This window comes from Grampus griseus (genome assembly GCF_964374135.1).
Source record: "Grampus griseus genome assembly, chromosome: 15".
Classification (NCBI taxonomy): domain Eukaryota; kingdom Metazoa; phylum Chordata; class Mammalia; order Artiodactyla; family Delphinidae; genus Grampus; species Grampus griseus.
The window spans coordinates 65,055,628-65,081,059 of record NC_139009.1 but is presented as its reverse complement, the minus strand read 5'-3'; positions in this window follow the sequence as shown (position 1 = coordinate 65,081,059).

Sequence of the window (25,432 nt, the reverse complement as noted above, 5' to 3'; positions counted from 1 at the left end):
TAAAGTAATCAGACCAACAGATTCTAAACTGTGGGTTCAGTCTGAATTTATTTGGTTCTTACAGCATGTAACATTCAATCAATTTATTTTATATCCTTGAAATAACATTCTCTGCTCTTCAAAAACTCTCATTCAATTCTGTTCACCTTGGCCTTAAAGTATTTCAAACTTCTAGGAAATGCAGTAAGAATGTTTATGTCTATTATTTTTCTAGATAGAAAATAAGAGAAAGAGAAAAGTTGATGCTTTTAATCTATGAATGTTTCATTTTCTGGCTAAATAGGCAAAAGATCAACTAAACCTTTGAGGGAGCACTGACATATTCTTAGATTCTTAAATTGCATGAGCAAACAGAGTAACAACTTGTCTGCTTTGTATCCTTCAGAAAAGAATTGATTATGATTCCTGAGTAATAAGCCATAAGGATTTGGTGGGGAAAATGGTGTCTTATTAATATGATTGAATACAGACTGAATGGATGACTGAGCTTGGTCAGCAATATAGAACAATCTGCATTCCAGGTACTGGCCATGGAGAATGCTCCCAGGCTCTGTGCCTTTTAGTCCTCTTAGTACTTGCCTCTGAGGCAGATCATGTCCTTGGTCAAGGAAATTTAGAGTTGGATTCCGGAACTCTGACAATCTAAAATAAAGCTACTTTCTTAAATCATTCTGATTTGTACCACTGCCTCGATAATTAAGATCACATATTCCTTTAACCAAGTTCTGTTTTAAACTCTAGTCCTAGTGACTAAGTCTTTGTCACTTTCCTCTGTTTTTATATCAATTCTCTGAATTACCTATCTTCATACTAGGGGTTGATAGCCTACACTCCAGCTCACCTCTTATTTTTGTAAACAAAGTTTCATTAAGAATCATGCCCATTTGTTTATGAATTGCTTATGACTACTATTGTGTAACAATGGCAGAGTTCAGTAATTGTGACAGAGACTACATGGCCTGCAAAGCTAAAAATATTTACTCTCTGGCCCATTACAAGAAAAAGTGTTCTATTTTTTTTTTACCAAATCCCTGGATTGAGCTCTAGCCAGTTATTCTGGCATCAAGCCCAAGGCTTTTATCTTTATTCTGTGGTTTCATCTGTCTGATGTCTACTTGAAAACATTTCCCCATTTTCTCTGCATTTTTTCTTCTTTATATAATTTTAATATTTTAAAATTTTAGAATAATTTTCAGATTTACAGAAAAGTTGCAACAATATTACAAAGAGTTTCTTTATATTTTCACCCAATTTTCCTTGATATATTTATTATAATTAATGATGAAATATCGACACATTATTATTAGCAAATGCCTATACTTTATTCAAATTTCCTTATTTGGGGCCTAATGTCCTTTTTCTTTTCCAAGATTCTATTCAAGATATCACATTACATTTAGTCTTTATACCTCCTCAGACTCCTTTACACTGTGATATTTGCTCATACTTTGTTTTTGATGACCTTGAAAGTTTTGAAGATCACTGATCCTGTATTTTGTAGAATGTTCTTCAGTTTGGGTTTGTCTGTTTTTCTCATGGCTAGACAGGAGTTACGAATTTTGAGGAGACAGACCACAAACTTCTTATCAAGGGTACATGAACTCAACATGACTTACCACTGTTGACATTAACCTTTGTCAACCGGTTGAGGTAGTACTTTTCATGTTTCTCCACTTTAAAATCACTCTCCTTCACTTCACATTCTGTATTCTTTGGAAAGAAGTCTCTATGCACTATCCTTTGCATTTTTTGTTGGCCTCTCTACAGCCAAGTGCTATCTTTTTGTCCATCCATATAATTCCTCAGCTAGTTTTTGCTGACATCTGCATGGATTCATAGTTATTTTCTGCCATCAGACACTCTGGATACCACAGGCTACCATCTCATAGGCCTCCCTTTCACCTCCAATTGTTTATGTTCATGTGTTCATCCTATCTTGGTGGACCTATCTACATTCCATATTTATTTTCTTTGCCTTGAATTGTGATCTTGCCAATCAAGGTCACTTATAGCAAGATAGACATGATATGGCATAGATCAAGATGTGAAGGTTGAAAGTCAGGAAATAATTTGTAGTATTATCACCAACATTTAATGACATGAAGAAATCTAACAATGATTCCAAATATGTTGAGTTGGTGGTGATAGATGGACACTATATGATTTTATTTAGCAGGCACTTGGAAACATGTGAGAGAAAGTTGTATGTTGAGAGAACTAGATTTGTAGAATTCTTGAAGATAGGTAGGTTTTTGGGTGAGATAATGGATATTAGTAGGATATAATTAGATATGAAAAATAGCACATTGGTATAATCATTTATTTTTAGAAAAGGTAAAAAATTAACCAAGCTTACAATACATTGGTACAGGAAATGTCATGGTGACTCATAAAGTAGAACAACAGGGAGTATCTCAGAAAAAAATAGGTTTTAACCAATTCAAAATTATAAGTTTATATTAAAAAAACTTAAAATGGGGATGAGGTGGGAATTTACTCAAACAAGAAACCTACTTCTGATCAAATTAGAATATAAGATATGATTCGTAAAATTCATGTTGAGTGTCAAGTGAATACTTTTAAGAATTGGAGATCATTACAGTGCGGGAAAGCATTTCAGTTGCTACTTAGTTAAAACTCAGTTAAAAGCTAAAGCTCAGGGTGAATTAAAAGTACACCCTATCCTTGGAACTACTCATAGAAGCTGTAGTGTTTATTAGCACGTGAGAGACAGCCATTAAGGTATTATTGCCTTAATTTGTATCACAACATATAATAAATAATTTAATTAGTTATTAAGTAGTTTTTCAATTAAAAAACTTAATTTCATATCTGAACAATTTGAGATTCACTAACAATTCTTTTTGGTAGCTCAAGTCCATTAACTCAAACTTCTAATTTACAAAGCATCTAAATTTTAGTTACTACATATTTTTCTTTCTTCTCAGAGTGTGTTTGTTAGTTTTGAGTGAATTTCTATCAAGAAAAGCAACAAATTATGTTGATAAACACTGCAGTTAAGTGTCATTTTCTTCAGTGAGGACTCCTACTGTGTTTTTTCTCATCTTTGAATAAGTTTGGGAGGGGAAGATAATCCTGTTCTCCCTGCTATTTGTAAAATGAAGATCTCCCCTTTGAGATAGGTGATAATTAGAACAAGGAGTGAAACATTTAACCAAAACATTTGACTACATAATTAGGTAGTCTTAGCTTTATTCAGATCACACAAAGAAGCTGGAGCTTCCTGAAACTAATGGGAAAACTCCATAAAATTCCTTTGGAGACTTTCCTCTTCAGTATTTTCACCTGAAAATGGGCTCTAGAGTGGGCTCCATTGATGCTGGCAGCGATGGTGGACATGCATGCCTGTGAAGGCAGGATTTGGCTCACTGTACTGTCAAAACTTGTTTCCATCCACTTGCTTTGTCTCTGACTACATCCAGATTGTTTTTCTTCTATGAAGCACAGTATTCCCAATAGGAGTTCTGAGTGAAAAGCTAAGTCTGTAATTTGCTTCATTGAAATATACAAACTGAATGCATAAAGTATTTCTCCAGAGGTAAGTCTGAATTCTACCACCTTAAATATTAAAAAGATATTGGTATGTGTTGCTTAGTCATTTGACACAATTTTACTCAAAAAGGCACACTGATACATATATTTAAATTGTTTATATTAGCCAAATATTCACAATATTTTCTTATTGTTATTATTATTATAATTTATCACTTACTGGTCTTTTAATTCTGGATCACTGCTGACTTTAAATTTTGAATTATTGACACTTTGTATAGCTTTGACTTTAGGGATCTCATAATTATGTGTGTCATTAATTCTTTTCATTCAGAGGTAAAAGTATAGAACTACTGGTCACCCTTATAATCAGCATGCTCTTAAACTACTTTCAATTGATCTTTCTTCAGACTTTAATAAAAACTGTTCTAGGCTGAAATAAAGGAAACAACTCTTAGGCCAAATAATTCTTCATTATTTACTTAAGAATTTGAGATACAAAGCATGAGATATAAAGATACAGATTAGGTCTGAAAAGGTTAGCTATACTTTCCTTTGCATATGTTTTATTTCTTCTTTCCCCACATCTCCTCCAGAATAGATTGTGATGCCATAATATATCTCTTTATATATTGTAATGTATGGACATGGAGATGTACTACCCAAATTTCTATTTGAAGGAACTACTTATCGTCTCAACTACTGAGAGACTTGTCAGTCCCTTCAGAGATTTCCCTAGCTATAGAAACCTACCCTGGACAAGGGTGGTTCACATCCAATAACTGATTGAGACTAGGCTATAAAGACCTGGCCATTTTAAAATAACACTAATGAGTCATTTCTGCTCAAGCACTCCCTATGAAGTAGGGCAAGGTATTGTCAGCCTGTTTCATAGCTCAACATTTTCCTCTGTCCAATTTTTCCTCTCCCTTTCCTACTCTGTCTTATACCCACCAACAAACACCACCTCAGAGTTCAACTTAAGAAGAATCCACCACAAATGCCTTGCTGGTATCCAACCTCTTTTGAATTGTAGTTTGGGTAAGTGTTTTTTCCAAATAAGTTGTTCAGTTCTAGCTGCTGGCTGTGCTACTTATAGATCACATAACTGCACCCTAAGAAATGGAAACAATTCTAATATTCCCTTAAGATTTATGGCACTTAAAGAATAACAGCAAAGACAAAAGTTGGGCCAATGTTGTATGGTGGCAGAGCAGTAAGTAATAATACCTAAAATATATAAAAGTCAAAACTAGAACAATTTTGTTACCTTGGTGTAGTAAACATAAAGTAGCAAATATTGCTACAAACCAAAAGGATCCTAAGTACCATGGAGTACTGAGAAGGCAGATGTAGTCATTGAGGGCCTCTCTGTAAAGATGGTGATTTAACAAGGTGAAATAAAAATAATGTAGGACTACCAACCAATAGAAAACACCAACCTGCTTATATCCTCACTGTTGGAGAATCAACACACTAGAGAAAATCTTATAAAGACCTGGAGAAGGGCATCATATCTAAACTTAGAATCATCTGAAGCCTGAAATCAAACACTCAAAGACTTCCTTGGATTGAACTAGGTCCCAGAAATTCCCCCAGAATAAAAATATAATGAAGAACTTTTCCAGGTATACCTGTTTTGGATTTCCTTCTGATGAGAAGACTAAAGTGAGATTTACTACCAGGGATGGAGAATGAAGTGATGTGTGACCTGATATAACCTGGCAATCCTAGATATAGTCTTCTCTGAAGCTTGGTTGGGCCATGAACACAAGACAATAATCTAAGTGCATGGAGCAGACTAAAGAGGTACAGGAAGGTGGACAAGATTGCAAACCTTCACCAGAAAACAATTTTGTAAAGGAAATTAGAATTGTTTTGATTTGTCTAATTTAAGTTAATGGGAAAATTTTGCAGAGATGTAAATTACACAGATATACACTTATCATAACAATAATGAGTCATCTAATCGGAGGTTAATAATGAGAGTTTTTGTGAAAGAACTTTGTAAATTTAAGGGGAGACACAAAAAATTTGCCTGTCACTGACACAGTGCCTATAACAGTAGGCACTCAATAAATATGTTAATTTCTTGGTGGGTGAAACTACTGGGAACATTATTATCTTTGTTAGTAGTAATATGAAAAGATCTCTTTGCCTTTGGTATACATCTGGTTTTTATGTATAGTAATTAATATGTAATTAGATATAGATACATACACTTTTGTGTACGTACCCATTGATTTCTAAGTTAACATTTCAGAGATATTGTATGTACAGTTTTACTTTTAGGTCATTCCAAAAAAAGAATGGTTATTTTTGGTCTCCATTGTAAGAAATCTAACCAAGAGTCCTGGCTTGTTTCATTATCTAATATTTTATGGAAACCAATTGACTTACCACCTGCCCCTATAGTTGCTAAAACACAAGGTATTTCTGATCACTTATGGATTGAGAATGTCATACTTCACATTATCTTCAGAGAAGATAATCTCAGATGATCTGCTATCAAACTTCTATCCAAAGCCCAGAGGAGAGAAATAATATTTATGGAAATTTGACAGAGTTGCAGTCCATTCATTTTATCTTTAAATGCTGATGAGTTCCTTGAGGAAAATATCCAAGGATCATACTATTTGATTTTCTGGTCTAATTACAATGTGCTTTCAAATCAAGAATAATATTTACAAATTTGGATCTGTGAGAGAATTTGGTCACAGTAATGAAACAGGTCTCCAGAAAAATCTAAAACTACAAAATATGTGTATATATTTCCACTTACTTTTACATTTACTTTCACTTGTACATAGACTCCCTGATGCTCATTCATGAACTTTAAAGGACCCATAGATAGGAATTTGAAACTTCCTCTAGTAGGTGTCCACTCTAAGTCTAGTGTTTATCTTTAACCATCCTGTTTTTTGACTGGCTTCAGCTAATGTTTTATTGTTAGTTTATTAGGAGATTTATACAAGATATTAAATTTCCTCAAAGGACTTTTTACAGTTTGTGAGATAATTTTTCTCATTTGATCTATTAATATGTTAATTTAAATTAATAGATTTTTCTGATATCAGAACATTTTGGCATCTCTGAACTAAATCTGCTTGGTCTTGTTTTATTTGCTGCTGGATTTGAGCATCTTTTAAATATAATCGATCTCAACAAAAGGATGCTTTTCATCACTCCCAGTATTCAACATTATTCTGGAAGTGTGGCAATATAAAACTTCAAATACAAAAACAACAAAAACAAATAAATTACAGTAAGGAAGATATTTAAAAGTTACCATTTTTGCGAAGGATTTGAGAGTCTGTTAAGAGAAATATTTCTTTTTAAATGATATTAATAAGAAATTTCAGTGAGGTAGTCAACCATAAATTAAAAAGGCAAAATTAGTGTTTCCAACATGATAACAGAAGTTGTTGGGGGCTTCCCTGGTGGCACTGTGGTTGAGAGTCTGCCTGCCGATGCAGGGGATATGGGTTCGTGCCCCGGTCTGGGAAGATCCCACATGCTGCAGAGCAGCTGGGCCTGTGAGCCATGGCTGCTGAGCCTGCACATCTGGAGCCTGTGCTCCACAACCGGAGAGGCCACAACAGTGAGAGGCTCACGTACTATTAAAAAAAAAAAAAAAGAAAAGTTGTTGGAAAACACAATGAGATAAAGTCCTTTTCACAAAAAATAAATAATTCCTATTATTTGATAAAAATTATGCAGAAAAAATGTTATTGAATGACATTTAAAATCTACATAAACTAAAGGAATATATATTTCTGATTGACTTCAAATTACTGTAACTATAATGACTTTAATGACTATACAAATGGGATTTAGGGGGAACTTGATGAAATCATTTTAATTTTACCATAAAATATTATTAAAGAGAGAGTGAAAAAGTATTTGTCCTATTAAATATTAAAATATTTCAGAAAAGTATATTATGTATTAAAAGTATACAGCTCTTTCAAGATAAACAAAAAAAATATCAATTAAACAGAGTAGAAGGTAAATAGATTGAAATGTATAAAACAATTTCATTGGCAAAATAACATTTCAAATCTTTGAACAAATGATGTGGAAAAAATCTGAATTTAGACTCTATATAACATATTATTCAAAAATAAATTTGAAATGGATAAAGGTTTAAGTTAAATAATTAAAAGACAAATTAGTGGAAAAGTAATTTAATATTTGTTTTCTTCTTCTGGCTAAGTAATTTTTTGTAGTAGATACAAATAGAAATAAACAAGAGTATTATTGGATTTTAGTACATAAAAGCTTAAAATAATTTATGAGAATCACCTTAAAACAAACTGGGAAAAATGGTAGCATTTATTGAAAATGGTTAATATTATTAACATAAAAAGAATTGTTTAAAAACAATTTAAAAAACAAAATTACCTTGATGAAACCAAATAATTGCAAATAAAAAGCAATTCACAAATATAAAACAGAAATGGATGTTCCAAATTTTGAAAGTATTTTCTCTTATTAGCAATTACAGAAATATACATTTAACAATAAGATGACATTTTTCTCTTTTATTATTGGAAAATAATGATTAAATTCAGCATCAGGGAGACATGGGGTATTACACACTCTGGAATACTGCCAAAAGAATAATTTTGTCATATGTCTAGCTATATCTATTTCTACATCTATATCTATATACCTATCTAAACGTCTTTAATGAGCTAATATGATACTATTTCATTATTAACATCTCAGTCATTTGTATCCAACTTCAAAATGTTGGACTTAATCACATTTTAAATATTTTCTATAATAAATATTTTAGTAATTGTGTAACAAAAAGAAAAAATAAACAGGTGTTTATCTCCTATGAATTATTAATTTGAAATCAATGTTTAATATGCCCTTACATTTTGCATCTACAGATGTCACTTCAAACCTACAATCATAATCCTAAGAACTTGTTCCTAAACCTTGAAATCACAATACTCTCAGTGATCTTCCCTCAAATCACCATGATGTCTGGTCAGATTATATTTTAGAACTGTGTCATGATCTCCAGTGAAGAAAGCAATGAAAGGTAATAAAGGATTTTGTTTGCAAAGGAAACACCTCATCCCAAAACAAAATCCTGCCTCTAAGAATCTTTGGAATTAAACTGAATATACTGCTGAGCATTGTAAATAAAGCTTTAGCTCTTTTAACAATGAGGGGCCAATGAACCACAGTCTGACAAAATATTTAACTAGCTTGACATGACCAAATGGTTTGGGGATCTACAGGGAAGATACTATAGTTAATGAACCAGCAGGAAGAGAATGTATATTTGTCCAGAGTTTTCAAAAATAAATGGGGCTTCTTATGGCTTGAATTGTTCTTTCATAAGATCCACTGAAAACAAAAAAATAGTCACACCTTCCCTATAGGGTAGATCATGGAAGGGTAATGATATTATTTTGTATTCATTCACTCATTTATTTATATGTTTGTTCACTTAATATGTATAAATACCAAACACTGGTTCATCGACTGTAAAAAAATTACCAAATATAAAAAATTACTTCTGGAAACCAATAACATTACTAAATATTATTGTATCAAATTTTATTCTGGATCATGATACTAATGCTTCTCTTCTTTGAAAGCTTCAATTGACATATAGGATTCATTTTATGTTTCTTTAAAACAAGGCATTGCAAACATATATGCATGTGAACCCTTAAATTCAGCCTCTGATGAAAACAACAACATTTATTGAAACACTTACAACTGTTCCAAGGTTTGTCTCCATTACCTTAGGATATGAAATTCCTAACACTTGTCCCTAGCTCCATGTCATAGATTTGTGTCTCCCACCCTTGATGTTTCAAGCAAACAAAACTCCTTTCTCCTGAACAACTTGTTGCACTAATGCATGCAGATCCTGCCTCAGAGGGGTTGAAGCATTCTAGTTTTACAAAAACCTCTACAAAAGGAAATTGTAGTTGGAAAACATAAGTGCAATTTTTTAAGTCATCATGTTAACACACTCCAAACATTGAATAGATCCAATCAATTATGTCACTTACATTGACAAAAATCACAGAATCAACTGAGTCAGTGGCTTAAATATTAATAACATTAGAATGGACTGTCATTCATTGTTTATGACTTTTTTATTGGCAATACATTTAATTACCATGTATTGCAATCTTAAAATGTGTCACATTATGAAAAACAGTATTTTTCTGAACTGAACAACACCCATAGGGAGGAGAGAATTTAACCAAGACACTCTGGAAAATCTGGTACACCCCTATGGAGCAGTTATTCATTTTTATTTCCTACATGCCTTTTCTTTCACATTTTGCCAGTTTACATATTTTCTTGTAATTTTCTTTTGAAAAATATTTTAATAAAAAGTATTTGTGTGTATGTGTCTTAGCAGCAGAGATTCTAATGTTTTCAAATAATGTTTATAAAATTTAATGTGTTATATTATAAAATACATGGGAAAGTTATTTGTTATGAAGGACAGCACTTCATACTTTTTATGTTTCCTAGTGGAAGCTAAGATGACCTCTATCTTTTACACATTTCTTACCACTGCTCAAAGAAAAGAAGTGGATTAGCTGATAAAGGGGTGATATCTTTAACTTATATTTCTCAATCAAGTGAAGTTAGTCCATTAAAAGTTCATAAACACTGGTGTTTCAGTCTCTTTTCTTCTCTCTTCACTCAGATTCTGGGTCAATGTGTCTGTACTGAGATCCAGATTTTCCCTCAGATGTGAGGCCCCAAGTTCTAGACTAAGGGTACAGGAGGGAAGGGGAGTAGAAAGTATCAGCAAGTCCATTTGGTTTCAAACCCAAAACATGTCTTCCCCCCTAGATAGTATCAATAATAAAGCTAACACTTAAATTTCCATTAGTTTGTCTACCTCTCTGTAAATTTGTTCCAAACTTGGGCAGAAAATAAAGACAGTATCTATTGACAGGTTATAGTCTCAACAGTGTCAATATACTATTTGTTGATTACTTATTTCCTTACCAACTGATGCTGATGATGTTTGGTTATTTGTCAAGCCAGCTCCGTATAGCTTCAAAACTATAAAAACCTATCCAGACAGATACAAAAAAAAAAAAAATCCACAAATAGACTATTACTTCACTGCTTTTGGAATCCAGATGGACAAACTTAGTTATGTAGAATTTTTCCCTAGGTTTCCTTGTCCTACTTCTTACTATTTTTGATTAATACCTTCCCTACCATTATTAGTTCTCAGCATATCATGCACTTTTAAAAATTTTCTGCAAAAGTGTCCAAGAAAAGCAAAATTAGTTTTAGCTTTGAACTTATATTTTGTTAGCATTTTAACATTTTTTATAAGATAATGTCAACATACAACTGCTTAATAAACCCAGTTTTATCTCATAGTCTGTGATTTTATTTGTTCAGTTAGGACAATTACCTGGTTTTGTCCATGTTGTACACCCAGCAGTTTTAGTCAACACCAATTTTACTGTGTGACTCTAAACATGAGACATTCACTCTAAGATTGCTTAGCACAGAAAACATAAATCTTTTCATATGACTTAAGTGAGTTTTTACTTTACAATGATTGTCTTGCTGTTTAGAGCACATCTTGGATGAATACTTTTCTCTGTCATTATGTGTCTGCCACTTTTTATTTTAAGTTAGAACCAAATCGTTATGAATATGAAACTGTTTCAAGTATAGGACAATTGAGCTCAAAAAGTTCTGTCAATTGTTTTCCTCAAATTTATTTTCCTGACCAATAAAAAACCAACAACACAACTTATATCTAAAAGAAATATATATTTCTTCTTACAAACAAGCCACACAAGGTTAACTCTTATGAATGAAGATGGAAAAATACAAGATGAAACCAGACTTAAAGTGTTAGCAGCAGTATAACATATTTGGCAAATAGGAAAGAGTGATAATTTTTTTAGGGAGGGTGGGTAATAGAATAAATTTTTTGTCTTAGAATATTGCTTATTTTAGATAATTCCAGCACAATCCATAAACTACATGGTTAAAATAAGTGAACAATAGTCCCAATGTTCTCTGTGATAGGGAGCTGATAACTCTGTCACAACTAAGATAGGTAAGTAGAAAGATATTGAGAGGTAGATAAATAGGTAGAAATCTTTTCTTAGTCTCACTCTCTACATGCTATTTTAACAAATAGTATTTACTGTAATTTTAGTTAAATTTAGCAGAAGAAAAAACTGCTGTGAATCTGAGGTAAAACAATAATTCAATGATTTATTTTTAAAAAATATGTCTATCGCAAGACATAGTACTTCTTTAAAACTTAAGGGAAGATATTAAAAGAAAAACTTAAGGGAAGATATATTTTAAAACATAAAATTGGTAGAGTCATCATTAATTTTAATGGTAGGTTAGATATATAGAAAGTAAATTACTTTCCCATAGCATCCTTCTTCTACACTGTAGCTAATTTATCTCTCTATTTCCATGTTTGTTGCTATCTCAGTATCCTTATTTGATTCCTTTAAGCATTTATGACTAAAGTAAATTATTTATTTACATTTTTCTTCACTCGAATGTAATACACCTGAAGACAGAAACTTTATAACACCATTTCTAGGTGCTAAGCATTTACTGACTGTGTACCATAAAAGATGAGATAATTGGTGCCCTTATACTTCCTTCCACCTCCTCTCCACTCCTGCCAAATATTATTGCTTTTATTACTATTTTATATTGTCAAGGTTTACTACAACTATATCTTGTTCTATCATTTCAGTTCCCACATGTGCCTACCCTTAATTCTATGTGTAAATTAATTAAATTCTCATCATCCTTCCTTTTACCACAGTTTATCCTTTTCAGGGTTTTACACTCTGATTCTATATCAAATTAGCTGCATTTGACCACTGGGAAAATTTTCCAAGAAGAGTCACTAAATGTTATTTCTTTGAGTCCTGTGGTGTTTGAAGATGTCTGTCCATTGCCTTCATAGTTGAAACTCATATCAGCTGGATATATTATAATTGTCACATTTATTTTTTATATAATTTTATAGGCATCATTTATTTGTCTTCTGGAATTTATGTTGCAGTGGAAAAGGCTGAAGTCAGCCAGAGCTTTTCACGCTTGCAGATAATTTGTCTTTGTTCCTGAATATGTGAGCATTTCTCTCTTTTCCTAGAAATTTAATAATTTGCAGGCCATATATTAATGTTGATTTTTTCTGGATTGATTTTTTAAAAAAATAACATAGTGTGCTTTTCATCTTTAGAATGATTTTCCTTCATTGCAGAAAAAACTTTTCTTCATGACAACTTTTAATTCATTATTTTCTCTCCCATTTATTGGCCTCTCTACTTCAGCAAAACAAATTACTCTTAAGTCTGTTCAACATTATCTCTCTTCACATTAAATTTCCTTCATTTTATTTATTTCTTCCATCTATATCATCTATTATTTCTCAATGCATGTATTATTTCCTATACATTAAGGGAGATTGTCATTAAACAATACACAGATAAATATTATAAAATTACAAATTGTGAGAAACTCTATAAGGAAAAACAATTATACCTTAACAGTGTTACAGGGAGCCCTAAAGAGTTCTCAGAAGAAATGATATTTAAGCTGTGATGTAAAGGCTGAGTTAGAGTTTATCAGGTGAAGAGTTAGTGTGAAATCATTCCACATAGAGAGAATAGCTTGAGCAAAAGTCTCTCTCTGCACTGGGAAATATTTAGCACGTTTGAAGATCCAAAAGACAGTCTGTATAGCTGAAGTGCAATGAATGCCAGAAAAAAGTAAAATGATTTGAAATGGTTTTTGAAAGGAAAGAAAAACCATACAGCGCACAGTAGGTAAAAGGGTTATATTTTATTCTAAATTAGATTATAATTCAGTCAAGGTATTTTTTAAGGAGAGAGATGAGTTATTTGTAGTAATAAAATATAACCTTGTTAGCTGTATGAAATCTGAGGGGTAGCACAAATATGGGATGCATAGACCAACGGATGGTTATATTGAGTAAATGTTGGTGATGGTTTGCATGATGGTGATAGCAGTGGACATGGAAAGGAATGCATAAATTTAAGATATTTTGGGGAGGAAGAACTGACAATTTTACAATGGGTTGAGGGTTGCATATGTGAGAAAAAGAAAAAAAAAGAATGTCAAGGAAACCTTCATATTTCTGATACATACAAGAAGAGGTATAGACACCATTTACCAAATCAGAAAAATTGGAAAGGATAGTGTTGTTTTCTTGGTGGTGGGAGTTTGAAACATAAGAGTTCCTCTGTATATATGTTAAATATGTGATGCCCATCAGATAGCAATGTGAGATGTGTAGTAGGCAACTGTAATATGAATTTAATACTCAGTAGAGTGGTTATAATTTATAGACAAAAGATGGAGAATCTTAAATATTACCTATCTTAGTTTGGGCTGCTATAACAGAATATCATCAACTGGGTGGCTTATAAACTACAGAAATTTTTTTTTTTTCATAGTTCTAAAGGTTGGGAAATCCAAGATCAAGATACTGGCAGATTCAGTATCTGGTGAGAGCCTGTTTCTTATTTCATAGATGGTTGTCTTTTCACTTTGTTCTCATCTGGTGGAAGGGCTACAAGAGCTCTTTGGGGTCCCTTTCATAAAGGCACTAATCCTATTTATTAGGAATTCATGCTCATGACCTAATTACCTCTCAAAGGCTCCACCTCCTAAAACGATTACAATGGGGAGTTAGGATTTTAACAAATGAAGTTTGGGGAGACAGAATAATTTGTTCCATAAAACAACCTGGATGTAGTATTTAATTACATAAAGCTTACTGATATCATCCAGAGAGTGTTCATGGAAAATTTAAAATATAGTAAAATATTTATGGAATACTTATTAGAAGTTAGGTACCATTTAAAGCTTTACCCAAATTAACTCATTAAATTGTAGATAAAATTATATAGTAGGTTACTTTTATCATTCTAGTTTTAACAATGAACACACTGAGACAAAGAGAGTATACATGTCCCAGGGCACACAGCTAATTAGTCACATGTCTGTAATAAAGAAAATTAAAGGAAAGAGTAGAGAATAAAAGAGGTGAGGAGAAGAGAAGAGAGAAGACAAAAAGAGAAGAGAAATAAAAGGAAGGGAAGGGGAGAAGAGGAAAGGAGAAAACAGATGAGAGAAGAAATAGAAGAAAGAGAAGAGAAGAGAAGTGAAGGGAAGGGAAAGGAAGGGAAGAGAACAGAAGAGAACAGAAAAGAAGTACAACACTGTAAACACTCCAATATATAAAGTAAATATAAAGAAAATAAGAAAGGCAACAAACTATCAGACGAGACAAAGAAAGAATGCCAGAAAATAAGAAGAAAATCAAGAAAGAAAAGCAAGAGCATGTATTTCCAAAAGAGAAAATGTAACACAAATAAACAAATAAAAAGTACACAAGTAGTAGTCAACTGTGTTGAATATGACATCAAAACAGTGTTCTTTGGTTTGGCAACATGGAGGTAATTGGAGACATTGACAAAAGCAGATGGAGTGGAGTGGCTGTGATGGCATCCCAGTTGGACTGAGTTGAAAAGTGAATGTAGAAATACGATTTCTTGTATGGCAGTCTAAATATTCTGAATGACTAACCTAACCCAAAAGTTTATTCTACGTATAGTGCAAAAACACAGATATTTGTCCATTTAAGGTTTATAAAGGGGTAAAGAAAGCTCCACTCTTCAACTAGAGAGGTCAAATAAGAATGATGAATGGCAAGTGTAATTGAAACCTTGGGTTCCCCTGGGACGAAGGCAGATACAAGGGTGGGAACAGAATACTCAGTAATGTTGCTATGTTAAGTTAGCATGCTGAATCTGAGTCTTTCTCAGAAAACTGAGAACATCAAAAAGAGTTCAAGTAGTCCCAAATTGGTAGCATATACAGACCTTAGAAAAACATGGGTTTGAGCTGTACAGGTCCACATATAAGTGACTTTTTTCATTAAATACCTACTACAGTACTACATGCAGTTGGTTGAATCCACAGATGTGGAACCACATATACAAAGGGTGGACTGTAAAGTTATGTGTGGAGTTTAGACTGCATGGGGATCAGCACCCCTCCCTAACCCCCACATTTTTTAAAGGTCAGCTGTATATCACTCCAGCGTGTGTGTGTATATATATATATATATATTCACAACACATCTCAAAGAAAGAACCTACAATTTAGGATCTCAAGACATCCACCTTAGTCATCAAGTATAAATTTATAATCAAGATTATCAGTCACATAAGGAAATATATCACCCTGGGTAAGACTTAGCAAAAGCAAACAAAATCTGACCTCAAACAACATCAGGTTTTGGAAGTATATGAAACAAAATATAAAATACATAAGAACAAAGTGTTTAAAATATCAAAATCAGTAAGATAAAATTGAAAAAAAAGATGAAAATAAAACTATTAGAAGTAAATTTTTGGAAATATAAGCTTTCAGTAATAGCAGCATATGTAATTAGAATTAACTATCAGAATCAACTATCTTACAGAAAACAACTAAAAAAGATGGAAAACATATTTTTAAAATATTTTAAAAATTGATCTGCTAATAAGATAAGGACAATAAGACAATGAACCCAGAAATGTAAGCCCAGTGTTCAAACCAGTTACTGACTTGCGAATATTGCAAGGTTTGAAAAAGTTGCTAAAAACTATTGCTATGACTTGGCAGTCTCAAAGTAAGGAGATGTATTAGTCTGCTCAGGCTACCATAAAATAAAATACCATAGACTGGATGGCTTAAACAGTCAAAATTTATTTTTTCTCACAGTTCTAGAAATTAGAAGTCCAGGACCAAAGTGCCAGCAGAGTTAGTGTATAGTAAGAGTTCTGTCTTTGGGTTGCAGATGGCTGCCTTCTCTCTGTGTATACTTACATGGAGAGAGAGAGAGAGAAATCTCTATTGTCTCTTAGTTAAAGGGCTCTCAGGGCACTAATCCCAGACAGGGACCTTATGCTCATAAGCCAGTCTAACTCTAATTATATTATACGGACCCTAGCCCCAAACACAAGCACATTGGGAGTTAGGGCTTCAACATATGGATTCTGGGGAGGGGTGACACAAACATTCAGTCTATAAAAGATGACAAATGTAAAGCCCCAGGACCCACCTAATGTGGAAATATGACAAAACCCCATACTCTAAACAGGAACCATGAAGGACTAGCCACTCAGGTAAGGTGAATCATAAAAAAACAGCTCTGAGTTTATAATATCGCTGTGATCCTGAGAAGCTCAAATCTTAAACTATGATTAAGGTGGAGGAGGCTTATGTTCTTATATGTCTGTTTCTGTATTTGTAAAAATAAATTGAGGCTAAGATGATAGTTTACTTTTCAGGAGAAGACTTACATTTCCTCTGTAGGCAACTAGGAACACTACAAGCCTCCTCCACCTTAATCATAGTTAGTATTGCTAGCTGCCTACAGAGCAAATATAAGTCCTTTCCTGAAAATTAAACTATCATCCTAGCCTTAATTTATTTTTATAAATATAAAAACAGACATATAAAAATATAAGGTCTCATCAATGAGAACCATTAGTAAGAACCATGAAAAAATAAACTTCAATAATTGGAATTATCAGACTCAGAATAAAAGTAAGTTATGCTTAGTATGTTTGCAAACATAAAAGATTAGTCTGAAATATGTGCAGGAAACAAAAAATAAAAAAAATAAACTGTAAGTGAAATGGTTTTTAAATGTGTTGAACAGAAATGTTAGGAATAAAGATAATAAAAAATAACAACTGAAATGCAAAAATTAGTAGATGGATCTCTCTAACAAGAGAGGTTAGAAGACATAAAAATTAAAATGACATGTTTAGAATGTCCTTTAATCAGAGAGAAGAGCTAGAAAAGTGAAGAGGCAGCATTTGAAGATACAGTGGCTGGAAATTGGCCAAAACTGTCAAATCCATTGATTCAGGAATCTGAAATCTACAAGCAGAAAAATAAAAGGAAATCTACATGTAGACTCATCACATATAAACTATAGGAAACGAAAGAAAAAGGGAAAAATTTTAAGAGTAGTCAGAGGATTAAGACAGCTTTCCTTCAAAGAAACTACAATTAAATTAACTTTTGACTTATCCAGAGCCAAAGAAAGGTAGGAAAAATGAGAATAAAGTGGTCAATATGCTGAAGAGAGGAACTGTTAAATTAATACTTATATGACATGAATTACTCTTCAAGAATAAGAGGACAATGAAGAATCATTAAAGCAAAAGGTATTTACCATATGTCACCTCAAAATCATAAAGGAATCAATTCACTAGGATGATACAGCAATCTTAAATTTATAATAACCTAACTATGTGACCTCAAAATATAAAAAACGATCACTGACAGACCTAAAAAGAAATAATAGACAAATTCAAAACCACAGTGAGACATATAACACTTTCATTATTGATACAGACAAAAATAATCAGGAGGAGATAGGACATTTGAAAATTATTAGAAAATTAAACTAAGGAACATATGTGGAATTTCATTTCCAAAATCTACAGAATGCACATTCTTTTTAAGCTTACACTTAACATTTATAAAAAATTCATAATATAATAGGTCATATGCCCATAAACATAAAGCATTTGCTGTATATGTTATAAAACTTAAATAATTCAGGTATGTTTTCTTAACCATAATGAAATTATGGTAGACTATGATAATATGAATTATCTTTATGTATTGAAATTAAGAAATAGAGGGTTTTCCAAGATGGTGGCAGAGTATGAGAACATGGAGTTCATCTGTCTCTACAAACTTATAAAGAATACATCTACAAATGGAACAATTCTCATGGAGAACCTGCTGAAAACTAGCAGAGGACCCTGGACACCTAAATGGACAAGAAAGATCCCCACATAACCAGGGAGGTAAAGGAAAGAGGAAGGGAAAAAGAAGAGGAGAGGAAGCAGGATGGGACCTGAGCCCCTGGCAGGGATCTGAAGGTAAGAAGAGGTTCCCACATCTGGGGAAACCCCCTCAACAGTGGGGAAATTAGCTGGGACAGAAGAGGAATTTTAGGGGCTTGGAGGATACTGCAGCAGCTGGTCTCTGGCAGGCAGGAAAGAGTGAGACCAACACAGATGGTCCCTGCCACAACCCTGTGCACCCCATCTTGAGACGGGTGTCTACCAGTGTGCAAGGGAGCTGGGGGATGAACTTGGGGTTTGGAGAGCAGACCCGGGGAGGGGACTGCTGTTAGGTGTGAGGAGACAGCCTAAGGGGGTGAGAGTGAAGAGCTCTGCAAATGGGAACGCTTGTGGAGGAAATGCCATTGTTAAGTGATGAATAAAGTGTAAGACCCCCATTGAAGCCTCTCTTCTCACATGCCAGCACCTGACTCTATGGGAGGGGTCCTGCTGGAGCTGGCTAATGTGCCCCTGCCATCACCTCCTCTGCTGCCCAACCCCCAGCCTGGGTTTACTGCTCACCCCATCACTACCTGAAGTGCTGATGCTTTCCAATCACTACCCAAGCACCCTCATGTGTGGGCATCCTGCTCACCTTGATTGCCTCCTTGGCTCCTTCCAGCCTGATAGTCTCATGTTCTTCAGAAAACTCTAGAGCAGACTATTGCAGGAGGAACATAGGGGGAGGTGGGGCTGAAAACACAGGTGAGCAACAGGGGCCATGTGACTAAGGCAGAAGAGCTGAAATGTCTTCTTACAACTGCACAAACTGTGAAATTGTACCTTTGCTGATGCCTTCCTAAATTCAGTACCTGTGAAATTTCTGAAAGGACAAGTGCTCTTGTAGCTGAGACGGGTCTGACTTTAGTAGCTGTGGGCTTTCTGGGCATGTACATATGGATGACGGGTCAGGGAAGAGTCTGAACTACCTCCATAGATACCCAAGTGGGTCCAGGGGTACAACTATTGAAGTCCTGGGACCTGACTTCAATGGATCTGTGATGGTGGTCTGGTGAAAACAATGCCTGAGAGTCACCATGGTCAACATTGCCGTGTCAACAACAGTGTACTTTATAAGCCCAAACAATGGATGAAAGTGGACACAATAGAGCACATTCACAGGTGAACAACACCAGAGTGGGAATACTCAGTGGCTTCTCTCCTAGTGGGTGTACACCAATCCCACCTACCTCACACTGCACATCAGAAAAACAGCTAAGAAACATATCTGGAGACCTCTACTCCAACAACTAAGGACCAGACCCCACCCCTGACAGGGCAGTTACAACCACACAGCAAAGGGGAGGCCTTACTCAATATCCAGGGTCGGCTCTGGTTACCACAACACTAGTCAAACCCTTATCAAAGGGATAATGGCACAAGCCTCTGGACCAATCTCACCCACAAGAAGCAGACACCAGAAGCAAGAGAAACTACAATCCTGCAGCCTGTGGAAAGGAGACCACAAACACAGTAAGTTAGACAATATGAGATAACAAATAAATATGCTGCAGATGAAGGAGCAAGATAAAAACCTACAAGAACGACTAAATGAACAGGAGATAAGAAATCTACATGAAAAAGAATTCAGAGTAATGCTAGTGAAGGTGATCCAAGATCTTGGAAAAAGAATGGAGACACAGGTCAAGAAGATACAAGAAATGTTTAAAAAAGACCTAGAAGAATTGAAGAACAAATAAACAGAGATGAACAAGACAATAATTAAAATGAAAAATACACTAGAAGAAATCAGTAGCAGAATAACTGAGGCAGAAGAACAGATAAGTCACCTGGAAGGCAGAATGGTGGAAATCTCTGCCATGGAACAGAATAAAGAAAAAAGAGTGAAAAGAAGTGAGGACTGTTTCAGAGACCTCTGGGGCAACATTAAACTCACCAACATTTAAATTATAGGGGTCCCAGAAGAAGAATAAAAGATAAATAACCTAAGAAAATATTGGAAGAGATTATAGTCAAAACGTTCACTAAAATGGGAAAGGAAATAGTCACCCAAGTCCAGGAAGCACAGAGTCCCATACAGGATAAACCCAAGGAGGAACATGCTGAGACACATATTAATCAAACTAAAAAAATTAAATACAAAGAAAAAATATTAAAAGCAAAAAGGGAAGCAACATACAAGGGAATCCCCAAAGGCTATCAGCTGATTTTTCAGCAGAAACTCTGCAGGCCAGAAGGAGTGACAAGTTATTTAAAGTGGTGAAAGGGGAAAGCCTATTGTACAACAAAGAATACTCTAAACAGTAAGGCTCTCATTCAGATTTAACAGAGAAAACAAAAGTTTTAAAGACAAGCAAAAGCTAAGAGAATTCAGCACCACAAAACCAGCTTTACAACAAATGCTAAAGGAAATTCTCAAGGTGGGAAATACAAGAGAAGAGAACAAAAGAGGAAGGGAAGGAAAAAGATCCACAAAAGCAAAACAAAAAGAATTAAGAAAATGACAATAGGAACATACATATAAATAATTACCTCAAATGTGAATGGATTAAATGCTCCAACCAAAAGACATAGACTGGCTGAATGGATATAAACACATGACACATATATACGCTGTCTACAGGAGACCCACTTCAGACCTATTGAGACATACAGACTGAAAGTGAGGGGATGAAAAAGATATTCCATGCAAATACAAATCAAATGAAAGTTGGAGTAGCAATAGCCATATCAGATTTTAAAATAAAGACCGTTACAAGAGACAAGGAAGAACATTACATAATGATCAAGGGATCAATCCAAGAAGAAGATATAACAGTTGTAAATATTGATGCATCCAACATAGAAGCACCTCAATATTTAAGGCAATTGCTAATGGCCATAAAAGAGGAAATTAACAGTAACACAATAATGGTGGGGTACATTAACACCCCACTTACACCAATGGACAGATCATCAAAAATGAATATAAATAAGGAAGGACAACCCTTAAATGACACATTAGACTAGATAGACTTACCTGATATTTATAGGACATTCCATACAAAAGCAGCAGAATACACTTTGTTCTCAAGTACACACAGAACATTCTCCAGAATAGATTATTTTTGGGGTCATAAATCAAGCCTTGGTAAATTTAAGAAAATTGAAATTGTATCAAGCATCTTTTCTGACCACAATGTTATGAGATTAGAAATCAATTACAGGAAATAAAACCTATAAAATATACAAACACCTGCAGGCTAAACAATATGCTACTAAATAACTAATGGATAAGTGAAGAAATCAAAGTGGAAATCAAAAAATACCTACAAACAAGTGCCAATAAAATCAAAATGATCCAAAACCTATGGGCCACAGCAAAAGCAGTTCTAAGAGGGAAGTTTACAGCAATACAATCTTATTTCAAGTAACAAGAAAAATCTCAAAAAACAACCTAACTTCACACCAAAAGCAACTAGAGAAAGAAGAACAAACAAAACTGAATGTTAGTAGAAGGAAAGAAATAATAAAGATCAGAGCAGAAATAAATGAAATAGAGATGAAGTAAACAATAGAAAAGATCAATGAAACTAAAAGATGGTTCTTTGAGAAGATATACAAAATTGATAAACTTTTACTCAGACTTATCAAGAAAAAAAGGGAGAGGATTCAAATCAGTAAAATTAGAAATGAAAAAGGAGAAGTTACAACAGATACCACAGAAATAACAAAGGATCATAAGAGACTATCATAAGCAATTCTATGCCAATAAAATGGACAAGCTGGAAGAAATGGACAAATACTTAGAACCATACTTCCAAGACTGAACCAGGAAGAAGCAGAAAATATGAACAGACCAAACACAAATACTGAAAACTGTGATTAAAAATCTTCCAACAAACAAAATTCCAGGACCAGATGGCTTCACAGGTGAATTCTATCAAACATTTAGAGAAGTCTTAACATGTACCCTTCTGAAACTCTTCCAAGAAATTGCAGAGGAAGTAACACTCCCAAGCTCATTCTATGAGGCCACCATCACCCTGACACCAAAAACAGACAAAGATATCACAAAAAGAAAATTATAGGCCAATATCATGTTTTGAACATAGATGCAAAAATCCTCAACAAAATACTAGCAAATCAAATCCAACAACACATTAAAAGGATTGTACTCCATAATCAAGTGGGATTTACCCCAGTGATGCAAGGATTTTTCAGTATCTGCAAATCAGTCAGTGTGATACACCACATCAACAAATTGAAGAATAAAACTCATATGAGCATCTCAATAGATGCAGAAAAATCTTTTGACAAATTCAACACCCATTTATGATAAAAAATCTCCAGAAATTGAGCACTGAGGGAACATACTTCAACATAATAAAGGCCATATATGACAAACCTACAGCTAGTGTCATGCTCAATGGGGAGAAGCTGAAAACATTTCCTCTAAGATTACGAGCAAGACAAGGATATCCACTCTCACCGTTTTTATTCATCATAGTTTTGGAAGACCTAGCTACATCAATCAGAGAAGAAAAAGAAATAAAAGGAATCCAAATTGAAATAGAACAAATAAAAGTGTCACTGTTTGCAGATGACATAATACTATACATAGAAAATCCTAAAGATGCTACCAGAAAACTACTAGAGCTCATAATTTAATTTGGTAAATTTGCAGGATATAAAATTAATACATAGAAATCTCTTGCATTCCTATACACTAAAAATTAAAGATCAGAAATAGAAATTAAGGAAACAAGCCCATTTACCATTGTAACAAAAATAATAAAATGCCTAATAATAAACCTGCCTAAAGAGGCAGAAGACCTGTACTCAGAAAATTAAAAGATACCGATAAAGGAAACAAAGATGATGCAAAGAGTTGGAGAGATATACCCTGTTCTTGAATTGGAAGAATAAATATTGTGAAAATGTCTATACTACCCAAAGCAATCTATGGATTCAATGCAACCCCTATCAAATTAAGAATGACATTTTTCACAGAATTAGAACAAAAGTTTTTACAATTTTTATGGAGATACAAAAGAACCCTGATAGCCAAAACAATCTTGAGAAAGAAAAACAGAGTTGGAGGAATCAGGCTTACTGACTTCAGGCTATACTACAATGCTACAGTCATCAAAACAGTATGATACTGGCAAAAAAACAGAAATATAGATCAATGGAATAGGACAGAAAGTCCAGAGATAAACCCATGTGCCTATGGTCACCTAATCTATGACAATGGAGGCAAGAATATACAGTGAAGAAAAGGCAGCCTCTTCAATAAGTGGTGCTGAGAAAACTGGACAGCTACATGTAAAAGAATGAAATTATAAAAACATACACAAAAATAAACTCAAAATGGTTTAAAGACTTACATGTAAGGCAAGATACTCTAAAACTCTTAGAGGAAAACATAGGCAGAACACACTTTGACATAAACTGCAGCAAGATCTTTTTTGATCCACCTCTCAGAATAATGAAAATAAAGACAAAAATAAACAGATGGGACCTAATTAAACTTAAAAGGTTTTGTACAGCAAAGGAAACCATAAACAAGATGAAAAGACAGCCCTCAGAATGGGAGAAAATATTTGCACATGAAGCAATCAACAGGGATAAACGTCCAAAATACACAAACAGCTCATGCAGCTCAATATCAAAAAGCAAACAACCCAACAAAAAACGGGCAAAAGAGCTAAAAGGGACATTTCTCCAAAGAAGACATAGAAATGGCTAAAATGCACATGAAAAGATGCACAATATCACTAATTATTAAAGAAATGCAAATCGAAACTGCAATGAGTTATCACTTCACACCTGACAAAATGGCTATCATCAAAAAATCTATGAACAATAAATGATGAACGGGGTGTGGAGAAATGGGAACCCTCCTACATTGTTGGTGGGAATGTACATTGGTACAGCCACTCTGGAGAACAGTATGGAGTTCCTTCAAAAACTAAAATCAGAGCTATCATATGATACAGCAATCCCACTCCTGGGCATATATCGAGAAAACCATAATTTGAAAATATATGCACCCCAAATTCATTGCAGCACTATTTACAATAGCCAGGACATGGAAGCAACCTAAATGTCCATCAACAGAGGAATGGATAAAAAAGTTGTGATACATATATATAGTGGAATATTACTCAGCCATAAGAAAGAACAAAATGATGCCATTTGCGTCAACATAGATGGACCTAGAGATTGTCATACTGAGTGAAATAAGTCAGACAGAGAAAGACAAATATCAAATGATATTGCTTATATGTGTAATCTAAAAAATTGGTACAAATGAACCTATTTACAAAATAGAGTCATAGATGTAGAAAATAAACTTATGGTTACTAGGGGGAAGCGGGGGAGGGATGAACTGGGAGATTGGGATTGACATATAAACACTACTATATATAAAATAGGTAACTAATAAGAATCTATTAGATGAGAACTCTACTCAATACTCGGTAATGACCTATATAGGAATAGAATCTAAAAAGGAGTGGATATATGTATATGTATAACTGATTCACTTTTCTTTATAGCAGAAATATAATATTGTAAGTTAACTCTAATCCAATAAAAATTTTAAAAAAAGGAGATATAGAAATAAACTTCTATATCTCATGGGTCACAAAAGATACCATAGTGGAAAAAATTCTACATCTTCTTATCATTATTTACAAGGTCTGCCTAATGAACTAACATAAGAAAAAGACATGAGATTTATAAAGATTTGAAAGAAAGAGCTACTATTTTCATTATTTGCAGACTGACTATATAGAAAACCCATGAGCAGCAATATATTATTTTAAAGAAGTATGTATTTCAGCAAGATGTCTGGAGATTTCTGGAGGCTTTGAGAAGACAGAAGATGGTTTCACAAAATTTTTTTTAAAGTGTGCTATCAAAAATCACCAGAGCAATGTAGTAGGATTTCCAAACAATAGAGAATTTGCAGTCTGTAGTCATGATTTTAAATTGTAACAAGTTGTACTATTTTTCTCCTTCAA